The following is a 21,716-nucleotide window of genomic DNA, read 5'->3' on the forward strand; positions in this document are numbered from 1 at the left end:
CTTTAAACTACTATTTCAGCACCTTTTAGTTTTACCTGTTTTGGGGATCCAGGTTCTCCTATGTTTAATGCTCTTCCATCCTAAAGTTTAGTATAAGATCAAATTTTCAAAGATACCAAGTAGCTCCCATTTATTTCAGATTTACATCACAGTAATAGAGAAAAACGTGGACTTAAAGCCTCAGTGATGTCTGTGCCACGGATTTTATTGTTATTTGCATGTACTATAGTGTCCCTGATAAAAAACCCACATGTCTCTGATTTACAGAATGGCCTCTAACCTCAGAGTTAGCTTTTTCTTTCACAGACCCATAAAATGCACATAAGGAGAAAATAAAGGCCATGGCTACATAAAAGCGAGCTGAACTGCAGCAGCTTTAGACCCAGCAGTTTCTGATTGTTCCACTTTCACGGGAGATCAGTGGCCAAGTGAGGGGCAGGATGCTCCGACAGCATTGCAGCCCAGCCAGGGGCTCAGTCACAAAGCATCTCACACCAGAGGGAACTCATAACACATCCACAGTGGTTTATTTTGAAATGAAACCCAGCAGAGCAGAAAATACTCAGCTTGATACACCTCAGATCAAATACTTCACTGTTCCACATGTATACCATGTACAGGACTGATCCCACTACAGCACTTCACCTTTAAAAGAACTTGTCTAATGATTACAGCAAGGAACGAGGAGTTGAGATCACTAGGCTATGGTCCTAGCTTTGTTTGAATTTCATAGAATGGTAGCAGTTGGAAGAGACTTTTAGAGATTGTCTAGTCCAACCCCTTCACAAAAAAAAAGAAAAAGAGAAGAAAAAAAGGAACCCCAGACTTTGGAGAGCTTGCTGGCAGGGCACTCCGCTGACTCCTGGAAGGTGGTGTGACTTACACCACCTAGCACTCTGGCCAAAAAGGATATTTCACACTGCATTTTCTTTTCTTTCTTAGTAAGGAGAATTTCCATTTGTGTTTCTTCACTTCAGCTTGCTGGCCTGAGCAAAACTACCAGCTGGCCACTCTCGTGGGAGAATGAGACCACAAACTTCTGCAGGTGAGAAGAGCCAGTCTATGTTTCTAGCTGTTGCCTGTGGTGTTTGTCAGGGTGAAGAACGGGATGCTGCATCCCACGGGGAGTCTCCTTTTATTGTGGAGCTTGAGCATGGTGACAGAATTCTTTTCAGTGAGACCTCTACACAGGTACTCAAAAGTAACCGTTAATGAACTAAATTGTATTGAAACATGCACAGGCTTACTGCTACTAGTTTCACACTCCGGACACTTTACGAAGGCTAGAATTTAAATAAATGCCATTTATCTGACTTGAGATATCTTCGAATCAATTCAAACAGCTATTACAGTATTTCAATACTCTATAATTTCGTTAGTCTGTCTTTTTTTTTAACAGATGTTGAATTTGAAGTGTTTTTGCTGTGTTCTGATGACACTAGAGTAAATTGTGCAGCCCTGCACTGGCTTTCTGGTGATGACTTTCCAGCAGCCTGAGGAAAAAGAAAATGAAAGAAAAATCATAAAGTAACAGGCTGTGGTTGCTGCTTTTTAAAGTTTTTCCGTATGCAGGATTTCAGCCACATAACGTCTACCCATTTTAATGGCCTTACATAACAAAACCCCATTTCACATGTTTGGGCTCGTATTTAAAGCACTTTAGTGTATTTGTGGCCTTGTTTGTCCACGCAACAAATATTCCCTAAAACATGCTTAGGGATCTAAATGACAAGAGGGAAGGATTTATCTTGTGATGCTTTTTGTGGCCGCTGCCTCTGGCTGTCCTTCAAACATCTCTGCAGATATACCTCAGCTATTCACAGCAGAGCTGCTGAGTTGCTGGTTTCCAATTCAAGATATGAAAGAAAACTACACTTGGTCCAGGTTTCCCCCAGTGTGAACTCCAGACTGCAAGTAGCTGCCACATGGCGAGATGAGACACCATCCTAGCACAGGTGGGAAGAAGGGCAGCATGGACCTCTGCCTGAGAAATCACCATTCTTCATAGATAAAGTCATCCCTGCTTATCAGTCAGGGCCCTTTAGGCCTTAGCTGCATTTAAACTAACATCATTTTACACAGCCCCAGCCACATCCACAGGTGGACAGGTAGCTACAGATAGAAATTTTGGCTATTGTAAAGCCCTTTTACTTTTCAAACGAGCTGAAACGAGGTTTACTGTGGATAAACATGTGGGTGAAAGCTCTCCAAAAGGCACAGTGTTTGGGATTTTTGATGACATAATGTAAAGGTTTGGTTTGGGCTGTAGCTTGTTTTGGTGCTGGGCTTTTTGTGGTTTGTTTGGGTTTTTTTAAATATATTGTTTTCTTCTCTGTGTAAGTGGTATGCAAAACATGAGGAGGTCAGTAAATAATGGTAGATTTGGTGGTATTTGCTTCTTTGGATTGGTGCCTAAGTAGTCTAAATCACGTATACACATGCTGGCATCGTTGGATGTGAGATTACAGAAACGGAGAATCACATATGCCTTTTTAGTAATTAAAAATTTCTATTGTATGTGGTGTCTTTATTAGGAGTCCCTGAGCCCTCTTAATTCCCAGTGTTAGAATCCCTGTTGCCTATTTTTAATATTCTTGCAATGTAAATACATTTTTCACATCGCTTTAGGGATCTTGTGTGAATAATACCCAAATAAACACAAAACAGTGAATCATATAGTTTCTGGATACCTCACATGCAAGTAAGTATGAATTCAGGTCATGGAGTGCAGTGAATTTATGAGGATGCTATACTGGCTTGTAAGACCAATTAAACAAAAAAGTAAAGTAGATTGCTCTAGCTGTTCTGCTAAAAAAAACACCAAACTTTGAATATTGCATTTGCATTTTGTTTACCAGGAGCTCCCAGCAAGTTTCAGTCAGATGCACGCACGTTCTCACGAGCTAGTCCCTCCCATTTGCATTTTAGCACTGCCATATTTCTGCGGCTGTGACAAGCAGAAGGAAGAGGCCAGGCATTTAAAAAGGACAAAATTCAGTACTACCAAAGAGATGGCAACAGGCTGACCCTGGTCCCTGCCCCACTGAAAGAAGCAGTACCTGCAAGCAGCCATTATCCCAACCTCTGAAAACTGGAAGGCATAAGTGAAATGACTAATTGAAGAGGTTAATAATATAAACACCAATGTATTTCATGTGTGGTTCTCACATTCTCTTACCTTGCTAAGCTGTTTATGCACCAAACTGTCCATGCAATCTGAGGGCAAGGCTGTGGTGTGGTGTTGCTCCCAATTCTTCTGTGACTGAGTGATGCCCTAGGTAAGAGCCCTAATGTTTGTGGCCTGTAACCACTGGGTGATATATTTAACATAATTTCCAGATTTCAAATTGACAACAGAACAAACAACAACAAAACCTCATGATGTTACTCAAAGTAGGATATTTGAATAGGCAAGAAAGGAGGAGGAACAAAAACTTTGTATATACTGCTGTTACATATCGACCTGTACTTAACACTGAGTCTGAATTACATATCACTGTTAATCAGCAGAAGTGGAAGAGTTTGACTGGTTTTTAGTGTTTAACTTCTATTTCCCTCATGTTTTGCTCGGCAGGTGTCTGAAATGTCTATATCAGACTAACTTCTGTCTTTTGTCCTGGACCCCTCTTACATTACTGTGTTTTCACAAAAAAAAAGACCAGTAGTTGTCATAATAAATCAATCTGGCACTACCTCTGGAAAAGGTCAGTCTCAGTAACCATTGACCTGTTTATCTCTTACTGTCCAAAACCCAAAAGTGTCCTGGGAAGAGGTGAGGCCTGAAACCTTCTACCTCATGGTTTTAGATGCTCTGCTAGGCCTTTGCAAGTAAGATGAGGCAAGCTAAAAACTTGTAACCACTTCACGCTTTGTTCTTTCAGAAGGGCTCCATCTCTGCATTCAACAATAGCTCCAGAGGTCTGGCATACTCCTGTAAATGAAAATGGTCTTCTCTGGTGTATAGATGCCACAAAATATGGTGGATATCTGCCTCAACAACGAGTACAAATCTTCAGTTACCTGAAAAACAGGTCAGAAAACTGGATGAAAACAAAACCGAAGTCTTTTGATGGACAATGTTTTAAGTAACATGGAGATTTTAGCTTAGTAACTGATTTTTTTCCCCAACATGCAAAACATTTTTCTCCCCCCAAACAGTTGCATTTCTTTTGGCATAGTCTTACTTTCCCAAAGAGCTTGAAGTGATACAAAACCGTGTGAGTTGCGTTGAACACATTTTTCCCAGTGCCTACAGGCACAGAATCATCTTGTCAAGAGTTTTGCTGGGGAGGTTTCAACACTATGTGCTTCTGCAACATTTTCAATGACAGCATCTGGATATGGACCACATGGCCACCTACCACACCCTTCTGAGAAAGGCTGGGTGACATTTCTGGTTAAAACTTCTATCAGTGAAAACTACAGAGCTGTGTTTCCAAAATGCTCACAGATGACTCTCACTTTTGCCAGATTTTTCATCCAAATTCAAAAGAAAACATTCCAAGGTCAGAGAATTTTATTTGTAGGGGCTTTAAAAAGCTCAAAGTCAAAATGAAAAGTTTGTTGTTGAGAGAAATACTTTGTCCAGTATGAAACATATTAACTTTGCAGTCTTTGATTTTTAATCTCTCTTTTTTTTTTTTTTTTTTTTTTTTTTGTTTAGGGAACCAGTAACTCCAGAATCAAACTCCTCAAGGTAAAACTTGTCTTTTCCAAAAGGACGTGCAAGGCAGAGAAGATGTAAAGCATGTGTTCCCAGATTATCTAAGTGACCTAAAAGCAATATTATTATCCTTTACCTCAGGCAAAAATAAGCACCAAAACACCTGCATATGTGCCTTTGCATATCATGCAAATGCCGTGGGATCAGGTGAGGAGTCTCAAGATGGACACCAAAATGTTTTCCCTAAGCGTGGCACAGTTCTCTTTGGCGCAGTTGGGCTTTCTACCTCGCACCTTTCTGCTCCCAGGTCTGCATTTAGTGTAAATGACTGGCGAGAGGTGCTTGCTGAACCTGGAGTCCTCTTGGACGACCTATTCTCTGATCAGATTTGCAAGACACGTTGTCATGTCCCTCCAATGTTCAAGGGGAAAAATTAGTTTCTTATTGCAGAAGTTTTCATATAATAGGAGACTGTCAGGCCTTATTTCTTCCTGGCTCATTAACGTTACAGTTCAGCACGGGAATAAAAGGGCAGGAGCACACCCAGCACACATGGTATCTGTTCCTACCTCCCAAGGTTAAGCTGCCCAAAGCTGGTGTTCCCCTTCTCCTCATGCAGTTCCAGTAGCTGCAATGGAAACGGGAGAACCAGGAACAATGCTGAGACAGAGCTATCATTAAAGACATAAACAGAAGCCACACTGTCCCAGGTCATTAGATGACTAAGCCATTTAGATGAATGGAAATAAGTGTATTTGTTATACCAATACCTTCTCCAACTGCTGACCCAGGTTCAGCAGTGGTTTCGCATGTTGAAAGCAAAGGGAGATGTCAGAGCTCAAAAGAGCATCTCCTAAACCATGATGGAGGAGAAAGACATCCTTCTCTCCACTGCAGTTTCAAAGGAACAGCACATTTGCCTCCCTCCACCTCCTTTTCTTTCTTTGCCCTCTGTATTCTTTGCAAATGTTGTGGAAGTGAGGCTGTGCATCGAGCCAAGTACACTTCCTGGATGCTGTTTAGACCAGACTTCCACTTCTTTAGATTTTACAACAAAAGATTTCCATTATATTCAAATTTTCATCCCTTACCTATTGGCATGACGTCTGATGAGATAATCTAGTGGGAAAATCTGATCAAAGCACTGGTTCTTCCCTTCCCACAACACAGGGTGCACAAGCACAGGTAACTGCATTCCAGTTGATTTAACAACATGAAAGCAAAACGTTTTACATGTAGGATCCGGAACCATAATTTTCTAATGTCAAAGGTCACACGAAATACCTCTTATGTTGTCTCAGCCTGTTTCCTGGCATAGAGTTGTAATCTCCGAGAATACATAAATGTTTCAGTATTAGTACTAAGAAGCCACATGAGGGAGCATTTGGAGAATTGAAATGCTTTCCTTGTATCATTGTAAATAAGAGGGGGAATCGAGCTTGATCCCTCTGGGATATACAGAATCCAGACAAATCTAGATGTTATTATCCATTTCTCCAGCCATACAGGGATGCAGGATTTGTGATTCCTGCTGAAGACCGAGTTTCTAAGAAATAGCCCATTAGTGGTCTGAACCAGACAATTTCTTGCTCTTGCCAAGGTACGCTGTGACCGCTGTACCTGAAAGGGAGTGCAGATAAGTGAGTTTATGTTTCAGCTAAATGAAAATATTAGACACTCTGTACAGGTTATTCTGGGCTGAGCATGCCAGCAGTGCCAGCTTTCCCAGATTATCAGCAGCCTCGGATGACAGTGGTAGGGAGTGGTATGGTCCCAGTTCCTGAAATTTTCTGTATGGGCAAATAGCTCAGCCTACACTCTTCTAAATAACTTTTACATCTTTTGCCTTTGTATCTTAGGGTTTCATACAGAAAATAAACCCCACAGGTACATAAAGTGAAGCCAATCTTAATAATTTTGTAAGCTGACTCACTTTTTTTGAATGCTTGGTGTTGGCAATATTGAAGCTAACCAAAATGGGAAATAAAAAAATCATCAGCATGAAGCATAATGGGAAATGAGTCTACACTTCTGCTCTGCACTGTTATCTCAGCAAAAGAATCAGATGCATCTTGGGCTATTCTGATTGACAGAGTTGCCTCAATCAAACAACATCATCAATGACTGTTCTGAACACATTTTAGCTAATAGTGCTAAACAGGTGTTGAAAGAACATTTACACTAAATTGAATTTAATTAAAGATGTCTCATTTACACCTAAGATTGACCAAAGAGCAAGTAATTGATGAACCATATGAAAATCAAGTTGCAGCTATGATATTATGAGCACACATTGGCTGTGAACATTTGACTAAGAAATTTGCAAGCAACTTTAACAGACACAAGTTCCAACAGCTATTTTTCTCCTTCTGCCTAACCCATGTCACCAACTCCAGCCACAGCAGAAAGGTAGACGGGAAAGAGAAAAGAAAGATAAACCCAGAAATTTAAAGGAAGAATGTTTGCTTGGACATAATGGAGCAGGCCTGAGATGCTCCTCCCAGTAGCATTTGTGGCAGGAGTAGTTGGTGGATGCCTGCTGAGCTACACCAGGTCCAGGGCACCTGGTGGCCTCCTGCAAGCTGCAGTGGGGCTTGGCCAGCTGTCTGATGGGTGGCCCTGCAGATCACAGCATGCAATTCGTCTGCATTTGAAATAATCCCTCTTTTCCTAAGGATTAAACTTAACCCAGATCACTCCAGTGAGCTGGTTTACGGCTCAGTCCGCCGTACAGTTATTCACTGAAGCCAAGGAGGGAGCAAATTCTGGCATGGCAGCACGTGCCGGAGGGCAGGACCTCCAACAGCCTCCTCTGCTGCCAAAACCAGCAACCTGGACCTGCACAGTTTGATGGCAGAGAGTTTGGCATTCATCCCCTCTAATTTTTACCATTTTCACTGCTGACTCTTTTTTCTTTGCATGAAATCATCTGACCATTTTTATTAAGCCAAAGAAGGCCTGAAAGTCTGGTGTTTGCCATTATCCTCATCTCCAGAGAACAATTCTTTGGAGCTCCCGTAAATAGGACTTAAAAGGTAAATGGTATTATAGTGTTAATTTCAAAGTGAATTATTCAAAAAGTGCTCCATATGTCAGCAAGCATCATTTTGTGGAACTATATTAATGTCTTCCTTAAATACAGTTCTCCTTTTCTAAAAGCTGTTTTATAGATCCAGGAAATATGTCTGGTATGAAGAAGTGCTTATTGTAAAGGATGTTTTAGCAGTTGTGTTCAATTAATGAGGAAGGCAGGATGTAGCCCTATATAAGAAATAGCATAACAGCAATAATTCCTTGGGGCTTGGGAATCTTCACACTTTCAGATACTGAACAGTTATCCATCCATTCAAGATACCAGATCAGTTTTGTTTCATATTTGTATTTTACAGGAAAGAAAAAAAAGAAAAAGGTAATACCTCCCATTGACAGGACTCTTTGTAAAGAATTGAGAAACTAAAAATAAAAAGAAGTTTTTGCTTTTCAGTAGAGATACCTGAAAGTAAATCACTTGGAAAGGACCCCAAAGCTTCCAGGACTAGCTGAATCAAATAAAAGGCCTCCCAATGTGGACAGCAACAACCATTCCATAAGGAAAAGACCAGACAGCAAAATTCTTTCTTATCCCACAGACAACCATCATCTCCCTTTCTGCCATTTCTCAGATTCAAAGGACAGCAAGAAGATACAGGAGCAAGAGAACGCTTCCCTAGATTTCTCCATATTAATATGTTATTGGACACTGTCCAGCAAGCAAACGGTAGCCTTGATATAAGAGAGAAAGTATGGGCTTTGAAATTGCACAGCAATAGGGAAGTGTTTCAGAATCCAAACACCAAACCTGGTTTTCTGGATTTCTCCCATTCAGTTGAAACCCTGTCTTTTATGTTCCACATCCATTTCATGAACTCTATGGCACTGAGGATTAAAAATGAATAAATGGAAATATTAAGAGGATTTAAAACATCTGTGAGGTGGCTGTACCCCTGTCATCTTTAGTAAATTATGGCTGCATCTAGGTTTATTTGTGTTACCAAACTGCTTAGAAGCTCAGCCAGGCTTGGGATCCCACCGTGAGGGCCAGTACGGAGACATAGAGGTGACAGCAGGCAAGGATTGTTCTCATTCCTATTGTATGAGGGATAATTGCAGTGTGGGGAGATTACACTCAACTGAGCACCAGTTGCAGTCGGTATGAGTGGAAACACGAGGGACATGGCACCTTTATATGTAAGTGGCATCATAGCTAGAACTGTCAAAATCAATGGCTTCCCCCTCAGAAAACAAATAGCCTGCTTTAACTCCCCATTACACTCTCTGAGCCACTTCAGCACACTTCATTGTGTGCATGAAAGAAAAGCGCTTGCTGCTGGTACCCGGAATATCAGTGCTTTAGCTCAGACTGACTTGGGAGGTTGGATCTAAGGTACAGAGCTTGGTCTTGCCTCTCCATCACTTACTGTGCAGGTGAAAATTCTAGCCAAGCTTTATTTATATATTTTTTATGATGATATTTATATCAAATTCTCTGTGGAATACAGCATCATGTAACTGAATGAATGCTATTATTCCAATCTGTTTCTGATACTTTCAAATTTTCCTCTCCCAAAGTGGTGAGCTGATCTCCATGGTTCATACAGAAAACACAGATCAGAGAGCATTTGTGGTGACACTTTTCAAATCAATTAGAAGCCCTGTAATATTTAGATGTCTAGCAAACTGCACGTGTCCGTAACCGTGAACTCCTGCAAATCACACTGTCTGTTAGTGGTGGAAAACAAAAGGAGATCTCCTCTGTTCAGTGATTTGTAGTTTTCTATAGTGAATGTTACCTCTTAGGCGTTTAGGAACTGGTCACAGTGTTGACTTTTCACTTTGACAGTTGATATAAATATTAGTGCAATATTTAGTTAACGGTGATGACTTTTGACTTTAATTCCTCAGGTCTACTAAAGCAATTAATCCCAGTCAAAAGTTACAGTAAAGGCAATAAAAAACTGCTTTACTCTGTGAAAAACACCCATTGGCATATTTAACTATCTTACAAAAATCACCTGCATGATAAGTGGCCAGAAAGAAACAAAAACATACGATGTTTTCATATGGACAACTAAGGGATGAGAGTTCAAGGACTTGTCATAAGCCTGTAGTAAATGTGTGGTACATCATTGTGGTCTCCTGATAATATTTTAGCTTTCATACTGTCAAAGCCTAACTCAAATTATTATTATTATTGGTGTTGCTGTAGTTGTTATTGTTGCTGCTATTATTATTACTACTGCTGTTATTATTATTACAACCTTTCATCCGGTTCAGATACTGCAGTGGGAAATGCAGAAGCATAAAAGAAGACCACAACTCTCTCATTCTGAACCTACAATAGGAAAAGCACCGGGAGGAGGAGAACTTTTTAGGGCTGTATGGCCCAGCAGCCCAAAGGGACAAGTGGAGGAGAGCCCGCTCCAGTCCGTCCTGCCCAGCGCTGGCAAGCGCTGTGGAGAGCTTTGCCACTGCTCACACACGTTGCTGAGCACAAGCAAACAGATTTGTCTGGAGTTTTTTTTCCTGGGATTTACAAGTTGGCCAAGTTTCAGCAGATTTTCATGAGGATGGCTAAAAGCACATTGACAACATCAGGCTGACAGACCTGCTTACTTCACCCAAATAACGCTTAGCCAGTTTTTTAATTCCTGTTCTTGAGCATAAAGACACCATAAATGAAACAAGTTTTCCTGGAATAAAAATACAGTATGTAACAATATATTTCTCACTAGCTTTACTCCACAGGTTACCCTGTGTTTGTTTCACACGCATGCACAAATCAGGTTGATGTGGTCTTCAACAGGGAAAATGCCATTCCCAGTTATGAAACTTTGCAACAGTTAAAACTCAGATAAAGGTGGTCTTTACTGAGCCATGCCAGGCAGCTTTCACGGTCCTGCTCTAAGCTGAGCCAAAAATATTTCTATGTTTAAACAGTGTAAGAGAAACAACTAGCAGGAGAAATTTATCGGAGACAAGTCTGGAGGTGAGATCTGAACCAGAAAGGATTGCAAAGAGCTTTGGCTCCGAAAAGTAAGGTGTGGAGTGAATGATGTTTGGTATAATCATACTTTTCTTTTCTGGTTTGGTTTTTTTTTTTTTTTAAATCCACATATGCTTCTTCTTATGAGTTAACTTCTCTGGAATGAATACAGTGTAAAGCATCACTCTTGGAGTCTTTTGTGATACAGGTATTTGTAAGCAGTTATCATGCCCGCGCTTCCCACCTCTCTGACTGGAAATAGATAATTGCTTTGTCTGCAAACTTGTTATGCAGCTAATCAAGATGGGTTGAAGTGCCCTACACAGTAATTTTGGCTAATTTGTATAAAAACAGTTGCAAAGGTAGGGTCTGGTGGATTATTATGTAAGAAAAATACAATTTCAGAAGTCCAATCTATGTTCAGGAGCAGCAGAAACCTGTGGGCTTTGATGACAGATTCAGCATCGACACACACACTACAGCAAAGCACAACGGCAAGGAACTTGCTCACAAAAGTTAATTTCACTGAAAAAGCAAACTATGTGACCTTTTTCTGCAGTTGAACCACAGAGGCACATCTTTCCTCCAGCTGTGTGGGCTGAAGGTGGGAAGAGGTTTGCCCTCATCACAAGCTCATTCCTGAAGCCAGCAGTGATGTGCTTCCCACCTTGGTCACCAGCATGGCACTGATGTCCAGCAGTGAAAGAGATCATTTGGGGACGCTAGGAGAAAATGACAGGATGCAGCTTGTATCCACACACTAAAGTGCTAATTTGTGCTCCAGAGGTGAGAGTCTGACCATCCTACCAGTCAGAGGTGGCTTCTGGCTCTTGCTGTTCCTCCAACTGTGCCCTGGAACATTTGGGAAGGGCACCAGGAGGGATACTAGAGGTGGGTTTACAAGTGCTAGAGCTCATCCCTGTGCCCATCTCCCTCTGTTTTGCTGGTGCAGTGGTGGTCCACAGCCCATGATGACCTACGGAATGCTGCGTGTGGTGCAGCATGCAGAAGAACCAGCTGCTGTGGGGAGGGACTTGACCACAGGCTTTCACAAGTGCATCCATTTCACTTGGGCAACTAGTCACTCTGTCTAAACCAATTGCATTTGAAATTCAATAGATACGCTATTTGATTTTCTTTTATGCCTCCTTTCATGGGAGGATTAGAAAGACTATGAAGAGAGATTTACCCAGTCCTTTTCCTCATCTTCCTTGGCCCCTCCTGCAATCAGAGACATTGGGAGTCTGCTTTATATGTACTGAGCACCAACCCTGAAGGTATTTGCTCCCACACATGCTTTTGTTCTTCCAACTCTCCACCTATACCCTGTGGCTAGGAGTGACTGGCACAACAGCCAACCTGGACTTTCTGCCAGCTCCTCCCTCAGCATCTCATGGCTGGTTCTAGCCCCAGCTTTGTCCCTCTGCACTACCCATCAAGGTTCTGCCCTGCTAACCTCCTGCTCCATTAAAGGCACCAATTTCCATTAAGCTTTTTCTAGTTAAGAAAAACAGGTTTTTCTCAGTATTACTTACAGTCTCTCCACAAAAATGGTAATACATGAGCTTAGCATCAGCCCCTCTGCCATCACTAAACGAAAGCTGTACTGGTCTTGTTTATCTGTGTCAGAGGCTGTATCAATTACTCTCATGATAAACTCTTTTGAATTGCAGGAGAAAATGGATAAAAACAAAGCAGAGAGAAGGAAAATATGTGCTTCAGTCTTTAGTTTCCATGAACTCCCCTTCCCTACTGAAATAAATGAGTTGCTGTGTGGTCTGTTCAGCAGATGGGTCAGTAGAGGCACTTTCTGCCATGGACTTTCTGCAGAAAATGGGGCATGAGTTTACATTTACTGTGTATGAATCTACATTTTTAAGTGGATCCACAAACTACTGCACTTGCAGTACTAAAACTAGCAGCAGCAAGTAAACTCTGTCACTGTAGACTGAATACCAGCGTTAAAACCACCACTGCAGCTATATTTTCAGTTGCCAATAGCCAGCAGATTGAGAGTTTTGTAGATCCTGCAAATGTCGTCCATGTACAAAGCCAAGACCAGGTCTTTAGTGATTTTCAGAGTATCGCAGATAGCTTGCTCACAGGATGGTGTGTTTAACTGGAATTTGTCTAGAACCTGCTTAAAGGATATAACAAAGCAATCAAAGAGCACAATAGCAGCTGAGTGACAGCTAATGACATCGTTCTCTGCATTATTACAAATATATAAACCCGAGTAGGCTGACTAGGATTAAAATCTAAAAACCCATACAGTGCTTTTTTCCCAGACAGTGCACATGGAGCCTATTTTGTCTGTGCTCTGTTTATCCATCAATGTCTATGCTCTGGAAGGGCACATTGCCCTCACTTCATTTTTTCCTCTGTTTTTTCAGCTTCTAATTCATGGAAAATTGTTAAGAATTTTGTTACCTCTTTTCGTTTTGTTACCTACCTCTTCTTCTATTCTAACTTCACAATTGCATACCATCCAGGTAGCCCAGTGCTCTACCAATTGCCTTTCTAAATACATTATAAAGTACCCAAAGCTGTTGCTATGTCAGTTTTAGATGAATTTGTTTCTGTGTGAAAGTCCATCATTTTCCTCCTTTACCCCTAAATCACTTCCACCTCGGCTGTCTCCTTTCATGTTTGGTGTCAAGGAATAAAAATGACACTTTGAGAAGAAGGGAATGGCTCATTTCTGAAATAGAATCATACATTTATGCTTTCCCCCCACATGATTTATATATCGTGTTTTTCTCATCCTTTTTGGTTGCTATGCAATGACAAACAGAATTTCACTGAACTGAGACTATGTTGATATGTGAATTGACACTATGCTGACACACAAATCTTCCTTTGGAGTAGAGACGACTCATAGATTCAGAAGCCACCTCCTATGCACAGTCATGTGCATTTACTAATAATGCTTTCCCAATGCTGTTTTCCACCCATTCTTTTGTCTTGTGGAGGTCCTGCCCTTCTGCTCCACCTTCTCCAGGCTGCTAGAGAGCCATGGGTCTGGCAGGAGTGCAGAGTTCCCACAGATGTTTAGGAGCAAGCTGTTTACCTCTCTTTTTCAACAAACCTATGAGGTTTTCCTAAATGTTATCCTATAAAAAAATGGTCCATGAAGAATAAGGTGATAGTGGTTACCTGGGAAAAGGTACCTGAGTTAGCACAGAGCAAATCTATGTATCAAACATCAACCGGCACCCACAGGTAACCACATGCCTGGATTGGAGATCAGTGCAGTCAATTTAACGACAATTGAGCAAAAGAGGAGTTTTAGGAGCATTGCTAACACCAGAAAGCAAAACTTACTGGGCACTAACACTGGAGTTCGTTGGTTTCGTACAAAGTTTGTCTTGGCTACATGAATCAAAGGCCCTTGCAGGACATGGAAATAAAGCCTTTCTATGGAAATAAAGTTCTCCTTGTGAGTGTGTCTAGCTGGAAGGGTCAATTTGGAATGTAGTCCAGGAGTTGAGGGCACCATGGCACTTGCCCTCTCAGGGAATCTGTACCTGTGCTGGCTCACTGGCTTGCTGAGAAAAGTTAGACACAACGTGGAGCCCACCCCAAATCTGCCCCTCAATCACTTCAAGGATTATTCACTGCAGCTGCCTTGCCAGGTTTAGATTTCGAGCAGCTTCTATTTTCTGGCCTTTTAAAACTTAATATCACTTTACCTTTCATTTTATGCTTTCTCTACTTCCTTAACAGTCATTTGTGAATAGAAAAAACCCAAGAGATTAAAGAGGTATATCTTTCTTTCAGAGAGAGGCTGGTTTTCCTCTCTCAGTTCAGGTCCACTGCCAAGCATTTTGAACATCCACTTATAATGATCGTTTTTACAGATTTTCCTAGAAGTAATGAACACTAACTTGTACTTCATCATTCCTTTTAGAGAATACTGAAAAGCATCACTTCAATTTCCATTATAAACGTATCAACTATAGGCACTGTATCTAGCACATATTGGTTCCTTAAACGGGAATGTTTTAAAGCTCTATACCTAAGCTCCTCTAGAGTCAAACCCCAAGTCCTCAGCTATTTCATTGTTTAACTTTGGTGTCCTGTTATTCCTTTGTGGATATCTTTCTTGCAAAACGTATTTGAGCATGACCTCAGTCCTACGTTGCCTCATTTTTGTTGCCCAAGGAAAATTGATGCCTCACAGCAGCCTCTGCAGAGAAGACTGACAAAAGTACATCTGTGAGCTCCTTAGCAGTATTCTTTAACTACCTCTCACCTCTATTTTTTGGTAACCCACTCATCACACTATAATCTCTGTTTTTCTCCTCCAAGATCCTTCAAGAGTTTCTTGATTGTTTTCACAATTTGGCCTCCAACTTTCCACATTTGCCATCATCAGCCAGTTTGGACTCTGCTTTTTGGCCCCACACTCTGCCTGAAGTACCCTTTGTGATTTCACCACTGGGAAGCTTTTCTTATGCTCTTTTTTATGTGCCCAAATACATTTTAGGGTCAATTAGTGTATAAACCTTTGTGTTGGACACTTTGCTTTACTCTCCCATCTTTTCTGATTATTTTTCATCTCTCCCATTCTTTTTGACTCTATGTATGACATCTTCCACTTATTCCTAGACTGGAACTCCTGGTTCACACCCAAAAATAGGAAATTTGACCTGTTTTTAGCTGCCCTGATACTCTATTTTTGCTCACATTGATTCTTCCCTTTCTGTTTTCCAAAGATACTCAACATCCACCACCTACCAGATAGTCCAAACACTTCCACATCTGCTGTCTAGAAGATTCAGGTTTCACATCCACAGATAAAAATCTTTACAGAGAGATTAACCCTAAATAACAAACTCTGAGGAACTGACCAGTCCCAGTCTTTGATCTCTCCTCTCTCCATAGTAATGAAATCTTTAAAGTGATACTAACCTTACACATTAGGAGTTAAAAATGAGCTAAAGATAACATTGTGAATGGTTTGGTTGAGAGTATTTTTGAACAAAGAGTAGACATATGGGGTATATTACACAAAAATCAAAATCACTGAGGTTTTCCCATTCATCTTCAAAAAGCGCAAGCAAATACTAAGCTCATCCAGGGTTCTCTCAAGGTGAAGTAAAACTTTCTCTGCTTATGAACATAAAGATCTGATGAAGATTTATATGATTCCCAAAGAACGGGGGAGTTCTCAAAATACACTCCAGGTATAATGGATATCCAATTATATTCGATGTACATCATAAACAGAAGGAATTAATGTCTTGGGCTACATTTAGTCAGGAATGCTGTTGGTTTCCTAAATGTTTTTACCACATAGGATTTATAAAAACGTGTCCAAATTAGACTCGGTAAGAGAGGCCCCAGAATTTAAGATGTATTGCTAGGGTGAAAGACAGTCCAAAATCTCAGACTCTCTTTTGTCAACAGGCCAACCAAAAAAACCAGTGGAATCATTTTAATGCTTTGGTGGTTTCCCCTGACATAATTTGATCCACAGGAAATTTCACAGAGTAAATTGCATTGGGAAGAAGACTAGATGATGGCATTAACGAAGAGAGACAAGGACATGAATGACATTGGCTGTTGTGTGTATCAGTGTACAGCAGGTAAAACTCCTACAGCTAACAATAGGTGGCAGAATATTAAAAAGGGAAAAAAGATGGAACTCACCTTTCAGCAGGGATCCAAATGTAAACATCTTTGCCACATCTCTCCCACATCTGCATGGAATTAGATACAAAGAGAAAAATATTTGTGAAGGTGATGGATTACTTGCCAGGATTTCCTATATTTTTAAATAATTTTAGCAATTTCCCTAGAGCGTGTGAAAGCCCACAGTGCAAATTATTTGATCCTTGTCACTGTTTATATAATAAGCCATAAATGCCTCTGACCTATTGGAGGATTTAGCTCACTCTGGGCTCTGGGAACCCTGTTCTTTCACCATGTGGTCCTAAACAAAAGCCTTTCATGCTTCCAGAAGTGAACAAAGCCTGTGTCTTTGAGCTATTAACTAAAGAGAATTACTCTGAAATAGGATGATCAGATGACTAGCTGAGTTCTTAAATAAATGTTTCTGAAGAAAAAAAAAAAATCAGAGAATTAAGAAATTAGCAAGTTATTAGCAATTGAAAAGAATTCATGGGAAGCAGTGACAAAAGAAAGAAGTTTCAGGCATGGTAGCCTACTATATGAACTTTAAAACGCCGGTTATATCATTGATTAGTACAACTCACTAGGGGATACCTGTCTTAGACAGTGTATCAGTACACTGGCTGTACAGATTTCTACCTTCTCAGGTCAACCAAGAGATCAAGAAATTTTTTTAAAAAGAAAGAATCTGTAGCTAATCAAACTTAGATCCATCAATATTAATGATTTCTTTGTTTCCAAAAGAGTAATTACAATCACCACATTTTTCATTGCATTAGTGGTATGTCAGAGAAATCTACCTAACCTCATATGGAGCTATTAAATTTGCACTAAAGAAACAGAGCCAGATGTGCTTGTGACACAGGTCTGGGATATCTGTTTGCAGGTAAAATGGTAAATGTAACACTTTTAGCAGCAAAATGTATTTGTAAAAGTTTTTTGTCCATCTCCTATCTGTTCCCTTCACAGTCAAATAGACAAACTTTTAAACCCAACGAAATTGGGCTAATAGGATTTAGGATTCAAATAATCAGTGGCATTAGCATCAATTAGAAAAGTAAATACAAATATTTACACCTACAAATGTAGGGTCTATTTTTTTTCCCAAAGAAACTAAGTGTTCTGAAATTTCCAATATCTTCTATTTCTGAGCAGATATTGACCACATATCTGCATCAGACAATGGAAATTAGAATAGAGATCCATAAACTAACACTGGAATGAAAATTGGTCTAGACAAAGTGCTTAATACTCTATGCACTTAGTGTCCAGGATATGAATGAGACTTTATATGCACTTGGAGCTAATTTGGGGAAGTTCTACACTAAACCATATTGGGCCAAATAGATGTTCCCCAGGAGAGCCCAGATTTCAGTATTTCAAGGGTTTGTAATGTAGAATATCCAGGTATCTCTGTGAAAAACTTACCACTGAAACAGCTCAAACCCCACGGTCTTCATTACAGGCTCCCTTCTAACAGTGCAGGTTGAGGAATAGCTTTCTGTTGTATCACTGTAGTAAATTCTTATAAGCCTTGTGGGTCAGCTGCAAATGGAAAAATGTGACACACCCTGAGCTGAGGTGAATTTTAAAAAAAATGTAATGTCACAGGATTTAAAATATTACTTATTTTTGTTCCCAAAACAGTGACAGACCCTCATAGTTTTGCTAGTTGCTTCCACTCCTCAGGAGAGGCTATTTCTACATTCTCCCTAATTGCTTAGCAGCTGACTTAGGAGACACGACAACTGGTAAAAGAACAACATATTCAACCTTGCTCCTAAAGTTGCTGGGGCTCTTTGGTGGTTATTTTTTGTTTTCTTTCTTTTTTTTTGGGTGGGGAGGTGGTGTTATTTGTTTTGTAATTAAAAAACTTATTTGACATAAAGACTTTCCTTGCCAGGATTGTTTTTCTAAACTCTTAGTGCTCTATTACTCACATGAAAAAGAAAATAAATAGAATAATCTATAACATCAACACGTCTATGATGAAATCATGCCAGAAGATTTTTTTTCTCCTGCCTGGCTTCATGTTCTTTCAAAGACCCGAAGCCAAGTAAATGTCAGGCAGTTAGGACTAAATAACCCCTTAGGAGCAGAGGGAATGAAAGATACGCAAACACCATCCAAAAGCCTTCAGTAAGCATGGAAAGAAGGAAGCTAAGGAGAGCACTGTTCAGCTCCAAATGTCTTATTGTAAGCCGAAGTATGGAGACTTTTAAGGATTTTGAAGAGGATCATAGTAATCCCCTAATCAACACACATGCACATACGCCCAGGCAGAGGTCACCTCTTCTCCTTCCTTTTCCCAAAGCCACAGGACGCCACAGGGGTGACCTGAGCCATGGCAACGTGCTGGAGCTCAGACTTGCATTTATGAGGCTAGAATACAAAGCTGAGCCAAAAACTACTGGTGATGCCCTGTAAGTTTCCCATACCCAGGTCCTTTTTCCTCTGAGCTGGTTTTACTATGAATATCAAACAAATTTTTACAAACAGCATGGGGCAGGGAAAAACATCTTGGGAAAAGTTGGAGATGATCAGTGTCAACACAGAATCACTAAAATTCAGGGGTAGATGTTACTCTATTAGATTTGGACATTCTTATTTCTTAAGGTCAGCAGGTTAAGGCAGTACTCATTTCTGAATGAATATATCAAAATCATACCCAAGGACCTATAGTTTCTTCCCTCTCTACAGTTTTCCAAGCCATTCAGAGTTATTGCACTACATTTAATTTCTTTGGATATGCTCAATTGTTTAATCTAATTTACCAGATTGGGACGTTAGGCATTTATTCTTCATTATTGTCAGGTTAGTGCAGTCTGGAGGATGCTCTCGACTGGGGTGAAACAGCAGCTGCAATCTGCTGCTCCAGTAATAGCAATATTCCCAGGCAGACACCGAGGGAAAGTGCAGATGGAAAACACAGTTCTGATAGGAATGAGAGATGAAGGGTGCCACAAGTCAGCCACTAATGGCTCTCCACACGTTCGCAATATTAAATTTCAAGAACCAAACACTATATTTTTGAGATGTTGTTTTAACTGACAAATCTTTAAGCGTAACTAAATTGGACAGAAACAATGCAGTGTGGGTTTGTAGCCACATTAATAGGCAGTTTGATCTGAGCACATTATAATTTTACAGAATAAGGTTAAAGCTGTCACAGATGACAACGAGAAGCTGGAAACAGCTAAAGGTGCGTTTGATAAAACAACAGTGTACCTCAGGGAAGGACATTAATACACTGCTAGTAACTTTTTTTCCCCAAGTGTCTAAAGTTCTCCCCCCAGCTTCTGTTGTTCTCATCTAATTTCCAAGTCATGCTCCTGAGGCCTTAATGTCCTTCTGAAAATGCAAGTGTCAGATCTCCTTCCTAGAGAGGGAAAGGCTCTGGAACAACTTTTACCTATGCACATATAGCTTCCTGTTTCTACATGGGAATTTGAAGGTAATACAATGCATTTGGTTGATACTATTGAAGGCTTTGCATTTCCTCAAAGGCAAATCCCAAAACAAAACAAGGTATGAAGGCAAGAGCTCTCAAAACTGGATTTTTATAGGATTCATTTTTATAGGGGGTTTGGCATATGCAGCCTCTTGTATGTACAAAAAACAAGTTCCAAGATTCATATCCTCAAACTGAAATTAATGTGCAAAGAGAAACTTCTGTCTCACATGAAACTGCTCTGTAGGGTAAGACATTTGTGACGTGTAGCTAGTTACTGCAGAGAAGCAATAATGTGTATCTTCTTCTTTGTCTAATCACAACACTAAGCATCCAAGTCTGCTCGGAGAATACTTTTCCCCATATTAGTCAAAAGCAATGAAACGTAACAACCATTTTATTTCTTTAAAAGGTATAAGGAGCTCTCAGAGTCAACTTCTTCCTCTGTTTCTGCAAGTGTATACATCAAAGTCCCAGCTAGACAATAAAAATAAACAAGGACAAATTGCTGCAGGTCAATTAATTTCCTTAAAGTGTACCAAAATGTTGTCTCACTCTATAACTGACCAACAAGAAGACACTCTCTGCAATGTTTCCATACAATTTGGGTACTCAAATTCCAAATGCTGATTTTGTTACGTTTCAGTGTGTGGCTCTTTTTTTGCCATTCTCCATTTCCATCTGACCTAGTGTGGAGTAGTTAAATCTTAAGGGGGAAAAAAAAGAGAGATCCAGAATTGAACACACTGGACTTTTGCCCTTGAATATAGCCTGTCTGGATTAGACAAAGAAACAGTTATAGGCTTTTTGGTCTGGTTTGTTCCTTTAGTTGGGTTTTGGTTTTAGCAATTACACATTGTTCTTCTTATTGCTACAATTTGCTTTCGAGTTTGGCAGTTTGACTTCAAGAGCAAAACTGAAGAGTTGTGGCTCTTTCTCACTGTGCTGTGCCAGTGTGAAAATCACCCAAAGAATCACAGGATGACTCAGGTTGGAAAAAAACTTTGAGGTCACTGAGACCAACCATGAAGCTAATACCACCAAACCCACCACTAAACCATATTCATAAGTGCCACATCTACACTTTCAGGTATTTAACCGTTTCCTTTGGCAATATGCACTGACTTTGTTTAGGTTTCATTTACATTGACAGGTCAGAAGGGTGAGAGATAAGACAAAGACATTTCACCTCTGCCTTGTGGCCAAGTCATTATGTTTTCTAAAGAAGGTTTATTTTGCCTGTCACTTCTAGGGAAGATGAATAGCAACACATCTACAGGAGCAAAGAGCAAATGCAAACAAGACGATAGCAGCATTGTCAGGAAAAAACAAATTTGAGATATTCTTTCCTCTTGTAAGCTCCTTGAGCAATCAAGAAAATTAGTCATGTTGTATGTTGAAGTGCCAATTTGATCTGCAAGCAAGCTAAAAAAATAAATGAATAGGAAAGTAATTAAATAAGATTTTTTTCATACTGTATAAATCTCCTTTCCACACAATCACAACCCTCTATACAAAATTGTTCAGCAGGTATCATTTATTATTTATATTATGTTACCAGCTCATTGGCTCACTTAACCAAGCTCAACCTTTACTGTGCACGGCACTGCACAAATATATATAAATGACATTTCCTGGAGCTAAGTGTGGAAGAGACCATCAGTTACAGGGTACACGTGGATGTGGAATTACAGGCCCACTGAAAGCACAGGGACTTTGACATTGATCTCAATAGAGGGGGAATTTCACTCACATAAAATCAGCCACAAAAAATTAGTTGACTTGTTTCCTTGAGGTCAGATAGGAAGAGTCTTTCAAAGTGCAGTGTGGAGCATTTAATTTTCATTGCTTAAGTAGAATTCAGTGATCCATGGATCAGACTGAATATTTAGTTTTATATATTCTCATTTCTTGTTCAAAGCCTGATATTTTTCATGTAGGAT

Source organism: Colius striatus, chromosome 7 (assembly GCF_028858725.1).
Source record: "Colius striatus isolate bColStr4 chromosome 7, bColStr4.1.hap1, whole genome shotgun sequence".
NCBI lineage: Eukaryota > Metazoa > Chordata > Aves > Coliiformes > Coliidae > Colius > Colius striatus.